Source organism: Salvia hispanica, chromosome 4 (assembly GCF_029641045.1).
Source record: "Salvia hispanica isolate PSC_SH4W2 chromosome 4, Shi_PSC_v1, whole genome shotgun sequence".
In the NCBI taxonomy this organism is placed as follows: Eukaryota; Viridiplantae; Streptophyta; class Magnoliopsida; order Lamiales; family Lamiaceae; genus Salvia; species Salvia hispanica.
Genome location: NC_142695.1, coordinates 29463754 through 29475841, shown reverse-complemented (window position 1 = coordinate 29475841; position 12088 = coordinate 29463754). Strand labels below are relative to the sequence as shown.

At 38.4% G+C, this 12088-nt stretch overlaps 1 long non-coding RNA gene across 1 annotated transcript; it reads left to right on the top strand.

Annotated features, from left to right (window-relative positions):
* Nucleotides 1–376: 376 nt before the first annotated feature.
* On the top strand, nt 377–3448 carry LOC125193733 (uncharacterized). The gene is made up of 3 exons (XR_007171620.2): nt 377–510; nt 1511–2171; nt 2261–3448. It is a non-coding gene; the product is annotated as an uncharacterized LOC125193733 (long non-coding RNA).
* The last annotated feature ends 8640 nt before the right edge of the window (nt 3449–12088 follow it).

Genomic DNA, 12088 nt, shown 5'->3' with positions numbered 1-12088 from the left:
ACATCCTTGATCCGAACTATACAATATATATAATATTATTTAAGTATTATTTGCAATGTAGAAATACTAAATAGATCATTAAAGATAATATAACTATATATATAAATGTGTAAAATACAAAAATGACATTATATAGTCATAAAATTAAATGTATAAATAGGACGTACATATATATATTAAAATGTTGAGTTGTTAGTGCATTTTTACATATATCATTTGTCTTAAAATATTAGTATAAACATACATATGTAGTATACCTCAAAAGTGACACGATTCAATCAAAATTGACACGATTTACTTTTGTTGGGAATTGTATTGTAAAAGAAAAAGGAAGTCGGTCCATTATACATGCAAAAAGAATTACATTTATCGTCGCTCCATTTATTTTGGGAAGAAAAAGGGAGAAGACAGACGATTAGTAATAGGAAGAAGTTTTTAGAAAGGACTCAGAAGAGAAAGCATCAAGGTTATAAAATGAGAAGAGGCTCGAGTGAATTATGTCATAACTAGGTGTGTATAAATCATACTTTTACTTTACATGTGTTATGTTATTTGATTGCTATGTGTAAAATTGGAGTGAATATTTGGATTATATGGTGAAATATGATATGAATATATGAAGTGCAAGGGATATACTTGCATTAGAATTATTTGATAGAATATTTGATGGATATGTAGTCAATAGAATTGATATAGTTTACATATGGTGTTGAAAATACATGAATCATATGATTAAAGAGGATGGGTGAAAGTCTTGCCCTGGATCTTAAAATATAGAGGGACCTATGAGTCCAATTACAGAGGGACCTTCGGGTCATAGAGGGACCTATGAGTCCAATTACAGAGCGACCTATGATTACAGAGGGACCTCCGGGTCATAGAGGGACTTATGAGTCCAAATACAGAGGGGACCTATGAGTCCAATTATAGAGGAACCTATGAGTCCAATTACAGAGGGACCTTCGGGTCATAGAGGAATCCCGAGCAGATACTGGGTTTGATTTGTCACAAAATAATAAACTGGACAGAGAGGCATATGCATATGAATGTGAAATTGTTTATGATATTTAATGCTTATGGTTATATGTGTTGGTTAGAGAATGTGTTTGATTTTTTTTGGATGTAAAATTTATATATATTGGATTGTGGCTCATAGATATCATTGATATATATAGATGATGTTGATTTTCGAATGTATCTTATATGAGTGTTTTATTTGACATGTGGAATAGTAGCTTTAAAAATTATGGAATTTATTTATTTTAAGAATATACAATTACAGAGGGGTTGAGATGTGTCATGTTCAATGAGGTATTGCTTTCCAAATTTGCGGATCAAAGTCTCCTTATCTGTATCAAAATTTTGTTTTGATCCTTAATGTTACATAGTATACTTAATAAGCTGCCAATGATGGTTGGAAGTAGAAATATATTGTTAATGTGGGAACCTTAAGCTATAAAGTGCATATGAATACATGTTAACTCATTGCTTTGAAATATTGTCTTCTCAGTGTTGAACAACTTTTGCTACTTGGTCGGATGTTGCAAGGGACTACAAAATTCCCTTGTAGTTTTGCTTGACATCCAATTGCTGCAGGATCTTTCTTCACGCTTATGCATTTTGGCCTGAAATTTTGTTCGTGTAAAAAACAGGGAAACCTTCAGAACTTGAGTTGCTGGAAGATAGAATATATAGGTGTATCATTTTGTCATGTTCGTAAGTTTTTATTCTTAACATCTTGATCGAGTGGGTCTTCATGGGCAAGTCTTGTACAATAAGCTGAATTGAGCCTTTTTTTAAAGTGGTTATATACTTTGGCTCATTGTAAACCTCTGACTACTCCATTTTTCCAATTATATTTTCTTTTCAAAAGAGCTGCCTTAGTGCCAGAATGGTATGATATGAAAAATAAATATTTTGGTCAATCCGTTTAGTATCTGTCCATCATCTTGCTAATGAGCAGGGAGTTGAAAATGGCAGCTCCACAAATGAGTCTACTCTGTAAGATAATTATAAAGACCCTGATGTTCTTTATGCATGAGTTTTGTGAAGCTGGGGATCAGAAGGATCACCATTGGATAACTATGTTGTTGGGCGAGAGAAGCGAAGACAATTACTTCTTATGTTGAAGCTGGCAGACTTGAGGTTTGGGCTCATTCTGTTGGATCAAAGTAATGATCGTTGACCTTTTCAAACTATTTCAATATATATGATATCCCCTATACTAACCAACCTTGTGCTCTTCTCGGCTTAAAATTAGCTCTGACAAATGGACTAAGTTTGCAAGGATTGCCTTTACTGTTGATCCTCGGATTGCACTGTCGATTTCCAGCAAATTCTTAAGAGAAGACTGAAATCATGCATCTAGTCCAATAAGTTTACATGTTAGCACTATGTATTATTATTATTTCATGGAGTGAAAGTAAATTACAATATGAGTTGTAGTTAAAGCTTAAATAAACAACTCTTTTTGGAACCCTGATTTTTTAATAAAGTTTCAGTGGTTCCATCCTGAGTAAGATTATAATTATAAACCGAAAGATGTAGATAAGACTTTTCACCTATTGGTTGTTGTATTTTCTTCTTCTTAGTTACATATAACGGAGATTCGCAGTATTCCAGAAGTTTATCCTTATTTCATAACCCCCAAAGCAGTGGATGATGCAACAATGGGCAACTTGTTCAATTACACAAGCTTTAGAGTTCCTTACCCTTGAGTCATGGCTTATGGTCTCAGGGTGTTAGAATCTTATCCTCCTGACAGAGTGACGTTCTTCATGCACTAACACACGATGAAGGGGTAACATGGCTTTCTCTCATGTGATTACATTTTAGTGGCATATATTATGAACTAAAAAAGTATATTATGGTAAACTGCAAGCTAGGTGATATTAATAGTTTGAGTTGCCCTTGATGTGAAATATAGAATCCTCTAGAATTCACATATTTAATAAAATGATCCCATCACTTAAGGACAACATTTTTAGCTTTCTTACTTCACCTTGAATATGTACTTTACATATAAGCATTTTTTATTTTCACAAGTTAGTTGAGGGCTACCTTCTTAGAACTGCCCAACGAGGTGATATCGTTGCCCACATTATGATATGGCACTTACAGGTGAAAATAGTCTTCTTTTTCATTTTGGTCCACCCCCTAAAATTAGTCCACTTATATTTTTGGCAAGTTTTTCTCTCTTATGAGGTGGGCCCCTTTATCCACTAACAATATTTCAATTACTTGTTTTTCTATCTCTCTCCTACCTTACCAATTTTGCATTAAAACCCAAGTCATTCCCAAAGTCCCTATTTTTATGAAACATAGGGAGTATTCTATTTACATATGACAAGATTTTCCTGTGTTCCTGAGCCAGGGGCAAAAGTTCAACCTTTGTCGTCTCGCACGGTATGCAGAAAAGAACAAAATACATGTTTTTATCTGTTATTACATAGCCTTCATTATATTAGTTATTGTGTAATATAAATATATGCTAATTACGTTAATAGATGTAAATGTTTCTGCATGTTTTATTGATCTTCTGCAGAATTCCATGTACCTTATGCATATGTTCGTAATTTAGTCTTACACTATTTTTATTTGAAGGATCGACTTTATTAGTTGACGTCAAATCAATAGGTGTTTTAATATAGTCTTAAGTATGGTAGTTTCCCTTGGAAATGCTTTAGTAACATAGTTTCTATTTCATGATTTGTATTTTAGTTAAATTATAAAGTTTGGTTTTAATTATACTCCCTTCGTCCCAACTAAGTTGAGTCACTTCTTTTGGACACGGAGAATAAGAAATAGTGTTGATTGAGTTAAATGATAATAAAATATAATAGGAGAGGGGAAAAAAGTAGGAGAGATAAGAGAGAGTAAAGTAGGTGATGATTAGATGTTTTGTTTTTTGTCAAGAAACGAAAATGACTCAACTTTGTTGGGACGTCCGAAAAGGAATATGACTCAACTTAGTTGAAACAGAGGGAGTACTTAAGTCATTATTTATTTTGTCCCTTATTCTTCAGACTATCGCCTTTCAAGCTTTGCTTCCAGAAGTAAGAGGAAAAATAATTGATGGTTTCAGTCCCAAAGCACAAGCTATTTTTCAAAGAGAAATTGATTTCTTTGACAAGGTTACATCTCTTTCCACTTCCAAAAGAGGATAGGCGAGCTGGCATAAGAAAGTATGGATTGCAATTTAAATTTTTCTTCTTGTGTTTCCTTTTTAATCTTAACAGTAAGATACATATATTTTAATATTGATAGAGAATTGGAGAAAATCCAAGTTGATGGAGATGACCTCTACCTAACTACTTGTAAGGGGTATTCAGGTTGATAGTGGAATACCTTTGCAAAAGTTCTTATAATGATAACATTCAATGTCGTGGACCGATCGTAACATTTAAAACCCTAATTCATGAATTTCTACGGTTTAGAATTACCGAACAGATTCTCCAAAGAATCGACGATTGCTTGCGCCTTCTCCACATGAAGATCTTCGTACTCGACCACGAATCTTCTAATTTGTATCCCGAAATGGAAAAATATCGTTAAAATTATCATTAAAATTAAAATTAATCTCCTTAATAATCTCCTTTTATATTAAGTTATAATGGGTCAGATTAGGGATCCATGGATGTTGGATTTTGGCCAAACCTGTTGGACTTTTACTAATTAAATTGAGCCCCAATTTAATACAAGTCCAAACAGAATATTATTATCATCCACTATAGTATAATAATATTGACTGCCCTTCCAATCCCAAATTACGAGTAATCTGGGCTTTACCTCTTTAATTTATTATTTCTCGTGTTTAATATATAAATATCCATTAATTAATTTAAGTCTGCTATTTGACTTTAATTAATTAATATCTTTTTCCAAGAGTTGTCTAGTTCAAAATATTTATTTATTATTCTGGAATAAATTCCAACCGGCCGGGTTTTTGAAATAATAAAACCTTTTCAAACACCTCTTGAGGATATTATCAAACTGGACTCACCCAGCACACGATTCATTGCAATAACAATACTAGCACCTCTAGACATTGATCACCACTACCCAAGATATCAGGATTTTTGGATTGCGAAATATCCGCACCATTTGATAAATCAAAGTAGTGCATAGTCAATATCATATGCTCAATGTTATATCAACAATGATTAAGAAATAACAATCACCATAGTCTTTCGGTAAATAGCAAGAAAGACTTTATCTCAACTGTCAGATCCTTCAGTGCTATACCACACCAGTGTCGTTTATTTTCTAAGGTAAGGAAACATGTGGACTGACACTGCAACCTTTCACGATAGGTAGCCAAAGCCTATCTAGGTTGTGAAATTCTATTTCTCTTCTGCAAAGGACCGACTGTGTCACCTTCTGTGAACATTGTTCATGACCAGTCTACTATGCAGAAGAATCAGACTTATTTGTTTCTTATACATTTAAATGTTTGAGAAACATCTTATTAATGCACAAGCATACATCAATGCGATAAAATTACTTCTTCTCGCCTTGGGTTAAAAGTGGATTGTAGAATTTATTGTATACAAGCAATTCTATCCGTGCAACATGCTCGAAATATGCTTTCCAGTATAACGATCCTAACAATCTCCCACTTATACTCAAAATCATGCTTTCAAGTATACTCACTGCCAAAACTCTCCCACTTATACTCTAAGCAGGTCTCGGACCATGATACATCGAACTACCATACTTTTCATCTCATGTGTAAAACATGTTTCGTATAGACATTTTGTGAAAAATTCTGCCAGGTTATTTTCTAATGATATCTTGGTAACCATAATGTCTCGCTACGCACTTAATCCTTAATTAATTTCATACTTCCTCTCTATGTGATTGTTTAGCTTTATCAGATCGTGTTTTCCTTGAGTTAGACACATGGCTAGAGTAACCATAATAAAATAAATTACTCATATGCATACTCGGAATCATGGTCAAAGCTATTAGGAAGTTACTGAGAGTAACAACTACCTTAGTAATTTCTAACGAAGCCACACTTGTAATAATAATGATAGAGTCTATGATTTGATCACACTCCTTCATGTCTCAGTATTCAACTTCTAAAGTGAACACATAGTCAGAGGATGACTCGATCACCGATCAATAATAAAATTGAGTCGATGTAACCTAAAGGACATAACATGGATGTCTGGTAAACTAGAGCATACCGTTTAGTCTTCTTCAAGTACTATAGTATATTCTTTACCAATTGATAAGGCTAATTTCATGCATCGGTATGTGCAAAGTAATGTTATAATTTGTTGGGTCTAACACTTTTACTAAGCCAGGTGTGTGAAGAAAATGGCTAGATCGAGGAAGTTATGGAGGAGATGGTCTAGCAGGAGAATGGAACGAAATGAGCAGGAATTACGAGGAAATTGGCGTGATAAAGGGAGTCCACAGCTGAGGGCAACAAAGTCATTATCAATTCCTCGTTGGACCCACTAAAACGCCTATAAATAGAGAGGAGCATGCAGCGCAAGAGACAGTAGTTTTACTCTTCTTAGCTCATACATTTACACACACACTTGGGAAAAATTATGGGGATAATCGTGATAGGGGGGGTACTTTCTAAAGATCTCGAGTTTGGTAACACCGTCCTAGTGAGGGCGAAGATACAATTGTTTTAATTTCAGCTGTTTTTGCTAGTTTCCACCGTCGAACTTCACTTTTGGGAGTCGACTTTGATGTTGATGATGTTTAACTGCTTATCGCTCATGGATCTGAGTTTAGCTGTTTAATTTCAAGTTATTTTGCTTAGATCTCTATGTTGTTAGCGTAATTCTTAAATTGCTATGTCGATCTCTGCTTATTTCGTTATTGAGGTGTTTGATGTGGAATTTGGTGACAGATTTGTGGTTGATTGAGTGTTCGGAGCTTAAATTTGTAAATCTGACGTGATGGAGAATTTTTTCTGTTTGGAGTCCATGTCGGACGCTTGGATCCGGAGTGGATTTAGCGTCTGAAGTTGGTTTTGGCGTGTGAAAGAAACAGTAGTTGATGGACTTGTTTAATTTCCTTTGTTTTCTATTTCACTTCGTCTAGGTATGCAGATCTGTTAAGTTCTTCGTTATTTATGCATAGATTTGATTTCAAGTTAGTAGCCCTGTTTTTGATTTGCTTATGTGTTTTCTCAAGAAGTTTTATGCGAATTTGGTTGTAGAAGACGATGGCACTGTCAGTTAGTACGAGAGTTAGTTATTCTGCCACTTTCCAGTCGTACTCTGCTTTTTCTTAGATGTGGTCCCACAGTAGAATTATCTCCTAGGTCTAGCTGTTAGGTTAAGTTTTTTTCTAATATTCCCAAGTCAAGTTAATTTTAATTTTCCTCAACCCAAGAAAATGCATGGCAGCAGCCAACACCAAAAATACTCCCAAATCCTTGATTACGAGTCTTACGCATCCTTCTCTGTGGGATCGATCCCTACTTCCCTATACTAGGTTTAGTAAAGTGGTTGAGGGTTTTTGAAGCGGGGAAGTACTTATGTGTCCGACGACCGGGATTCCGCACAACCTACGAGTTCCAAGACCAAGTGATCTAGTGAACTTGCTGGATCTGGGGAACCTGCCTTATTTGAATATCGCAACACTGCACACACACTACACTTGTACTGTCACATCCCAAGTAGCTTCAAGTGGTGCCGTTGCCGGGGATGGATGGCGTTTGCTGTTATTAAGGATTTGGTGTAAATATTCTAATTTTTGTTATTTTCTTTCTCCTTGACAGTTTATGAAAGCGGGCTTCCAATCTGGAAGTTGGGCAAGTTCATCTGGATCAGGGAGTGGCCAGTACGAGTGGCGAATCAAGCAATCTACATCTACCATCACTACTAGATCAGGATTGAGAACGGAAGATCCATTCCCGTTCGAGTCAGAAAGTGAAAAGGAGTGGAATTCATCGACAGAGGAGAATCCAGGGACATCAACCGAACCAGAGCATTCCGAGACCGAGGAGGAGAAGGACCCAGATATGGCTCATCTACTAGACCCCGATCCGGAAATAGGGTCGCTCACCGCACATCTTGACGGTGAACCCGCTCATACTATAGTCTCGAATCCACGACGGAGGTCGATCGACATCAAGACAAATGTGCTTGGAGTTCTACCTACTTTCTCTGGGCGTAGGAATGAATGCCCTTATGAATTTCTGAACGAGTTCAGTAAACTATGCAGCATTCAGAAGCGACCCAACGAGGCAACAGAAGAGGACTACCGTCTTCGAGCAATTCCGTTTGCTCTCAAAGGGGAGGCGAACACTTGGCTGCTGAGGCTTCCACCGGACTCGATCAACACGTGGAAGGATTTTAAACTGGAATTTTTGGATTACTTTTTTCCATCTAATAAGACGAATGCCTTGAAGAAGGAGATTCAGGAGTGCAAACAAGAATACGATGAGTCCCTAAGTTCTTATTGGTCCCGCTTCAAGGGGCTGCTGGATGCTTGTCCAAACCACAGGATGATAGAAGCGGAGACTTACTATATGTTCTATGAAGGTGCAAACCCTGAATCAAAGGACTTGATGAACTCCTAAGAACAAAGCAAGTGAAGCCAGGGAAACGCTGGGGAGATTGATTGAGGCAAAGAAGGTGGAAGATAGGATCGATAAACTGGAAAAGGCCTTGCTAAGTGCGATCGAGAAATGCAATCCGCATGCTCCAGTGAAAAATGAGAAATCCCTTGGTCAAGAGGAAAGGCAACTGCAACCATACTACAGTCAACCCTACGAAGGAGAGTGCCACGCTCAAGCAAGTTCGATGGGAAGTTGGAATCCCGATGGAAGTTGGAATCAAGGGAGACAGAGGGACGCTCCATGGAGGACTCATCCAAACTTCAGATGGACTGACCATGATCAAAGCCAGCCACCTCCCTTGCAGCTCACGAATTTTGCACACCCTCCGGAGAGGCAGTCCAATTGGCCAGGGAAGGGACAAGAAGGACAATTGCAGATGGGATACAGGAATCAGGATCAAGCTAATTGGGGAAACAAAAATCAAAACAACCCAGGAAACTCCTATGTGCCACCTCACCAAAGGAATAACCAAGGCAATTTTCAGAATTCCAACAGAACCATCAAGGGAATCAAGGGTCTGGTGGCCAGTACAACAATCATCAAGGAAATTTTCGACAGAACCAAGGTCAAGGACAAAATTTTGGTCAATTCAACTTCAGACCACAACGGAGTTTGGATGACATGGTCCATGATTTGGTAAATTCACAGCAGTTCATGCAAGGTAACCTACATTCCAACAATGACATGGTGCACAAGTTACAAGATGCTCAGTCAGAGCAAAAAGCCGCCATGGACATGATGGCAAAATAACTTTCCCAGATCGCAGTATCTTTGAACGAGATGCGAGGGAATGAAGGTAAACTTCCTGCTACCGTCAAACCGCCAGACCGGGCAAATATTAGTCAAATCACTTTGAGATCTGGGTGGGGTTACGAAGGGCCAACGTTGGGAGCTGATGAGGAAGCGCCTATGCAAGCCAAAGAAGGGAAACAGAGTCAGAAACAGCAAGAAGGAGGCGCTGAACCAAGGGAGATCATTGTTCAGAGAGACCCCCAGAAGGAAGATTTAGGGGGATCTCTACCTCGACCAAGGGACCCGTTCTTCCTAGACCCCGAACCTGAGGAAGTAAGCAGGGAACGAAACAAAGCAGTTGATGAAACCCAGGCTGGTACTTCCACAAATGCAGTAAAGCGAGCAAAACCATTTCCATATCGAGGGGAGGCGAAGAAGATAAAGGATGACACAGAGGATCTCATGGAGATTTTCAGCAAGTTGGAAATCAACTTGCCATTCTTGCAAGCCTTGAAAATGCCCACCTTCAGTAAGTTCATCAAGGAGTTTATTGCAGGGAAAACCAAACTAGATGGGAAAATTGTGATTGGAGAAACTGTGTCTGCTGTGATACAAAAAAGAAGGATGCCCTCAAAATGCACGAACCCAGGTATGTTTACATTACCCATTTCTTTAGGGGATATCAAGGTTGAGCATGCCATGTGTGATCTAGGGGCGTCAATAAATGTTTTGCCTCTTTCAATCTATAAAAGGTTAACTGGGGTAAGAATGGTTGATACCAAAGTAGTAATCCAGCTAGCAGATAGAACTTGCATTTGCCCTGAAGGAGTGTTGGAAAATATTATAGTCAAGGTGCATGAGTTTCTATATCCTGCTGATTTTTACGTGATCAAGATGAATGATAATGAGTCTGCTGAGTCCAGTGGGGTACTTTTGGGGAGGCCATTTTTGCGTACGGCTAAGACCATTATCGATGTGTTTGATGGAACAATTTGCTTGGACTATAATGGGGAAAAATATACCTTTAGCATAGATGAGGGGATGAAAAGACCTTTAGATGTTGAGAATCTCTATGCTATTGATGTTATTAACCCTTTAGTCCAAGAATATCTTGAGACAGAATTGATACAGGAACAGATTGATAACTCGGAGTTGAGCCATTCGATTGACAAAGAAGTTGTGGGATGGTGTGCAGCAGTGAACACAGAGGAATTGACAGATGAAGAGCTCATGGAGGCCATTATGGAATTCTGCAGGAATCCGGAATCAGCTAGGTCCAAGGGATCGGCTTATGTGGCCAGTTTGGAAAAATCTCCTGGGTTAGGGAAAGAGACTTCACCAGAAAATTCAGAAAAAAATCCCTTGCCCCAGGAGACGAATGGAACGAAAAAAGAGCTGAAAACACTCCCACCAGGCCTTAAGTACGCTTACTTGGAGAAGGACGAGACATTCCCAGTAATAGTCAACAGCAACTTGACCAAGGAACAGGAGAAGGAGTTGTTAGAGGTCATCAAAAGGAACAAGAAGGCAATAGGATGGACTCTCTCAGATTTGGTGGGAATAAGTCCAGATCTTTGCATGCACCACATCCGTCTGGAAGAAAGTGCAAAGGCTCATCGAGATGCACAACGGAAGCTGAACCCAAACATGCGAGAGGAAGTCTTGAAGGAGGTATTGAAGTTGCTTGCTCTAGGAATCATTTACTCCATTCCTGACAGTAAGTGGGTCAGTCCTGTCCATATGGCGCCAAAGAAGTCTGGGATACAAGTCATCAAAAATTAGAAGAATGAATTGGTACCCACCAGATTAGTGACAGGGTGGAGGATGTGCATCGACTACAGGAAGTTGAATGAAGCCATAAAGAAGGATCATTTTCCTTTGCCTTTCATTGATCAGATGCTGGAAAGATTGGCAGGCAAACAGTATTTTTGTTTCCTTGACGGATACAGCGGATATTTCCAAATCTACGTTAATCCGGAGGATCAAGAGAAGACCACTTTCACGTGCCCTTTTGGTACATATGCATACCGAAGAATGCCGTTTGGATTGTGTAATGCACCAGGGACTTTTCAACGATGTATGATGAGCATTTTTTCGGATCTGTTGGAAGTATGCATTGACATATTCATGGACGATTTCACCGTCTATGGGAAATCATTTGATGCTTGTTTAGCCAGCCCGGATCTAGTGTTGCAGAGATGTCAGGAAAAGCATTTAGTGTTGAACTTCGAGAAGTGCCACTTCATGGTGACTGAAGGCATTGTCCTAGGTCACGTGGTTTCTGAGAGGGGTATCCAGGTAGACAAGGCAAAGGTGGATGTGATATCAAAATTACCATACCCTACGAATCAAAAAGAGGTGAGAGGTTTCCTAGGCCATGCAGGGTTCTATAGGAGGTTCATAAGGGATTTTGCAAAAATCGCGCAACCACTCACTCGGTTGTTACAAAATGATGTTGAATTCGTCTTTGACGAAGGATGTGAGAGGGCGTTCCAGCTGCTTAAGGACAGGTTAGTATCAGCACCAATAATCAGGGCACCAGACTGGAACCATCCTTTCGAGATAATGTGTGATGCGAGCAATTTCGCTGTGGGAGCTGTCTTAGGACAAAAAATTGATGGAAAAAGCTATGTGATCTTCTATGCTTCCAAAACACTAAATCAAGCTCAGAAGAATTATGACACCATGGAGAAGGAAATGTTAGCCATCGTGTATGCCTTTGAAAAATTCCGACCCTACCTTCTTGGGTCAAGGGTTATAGTC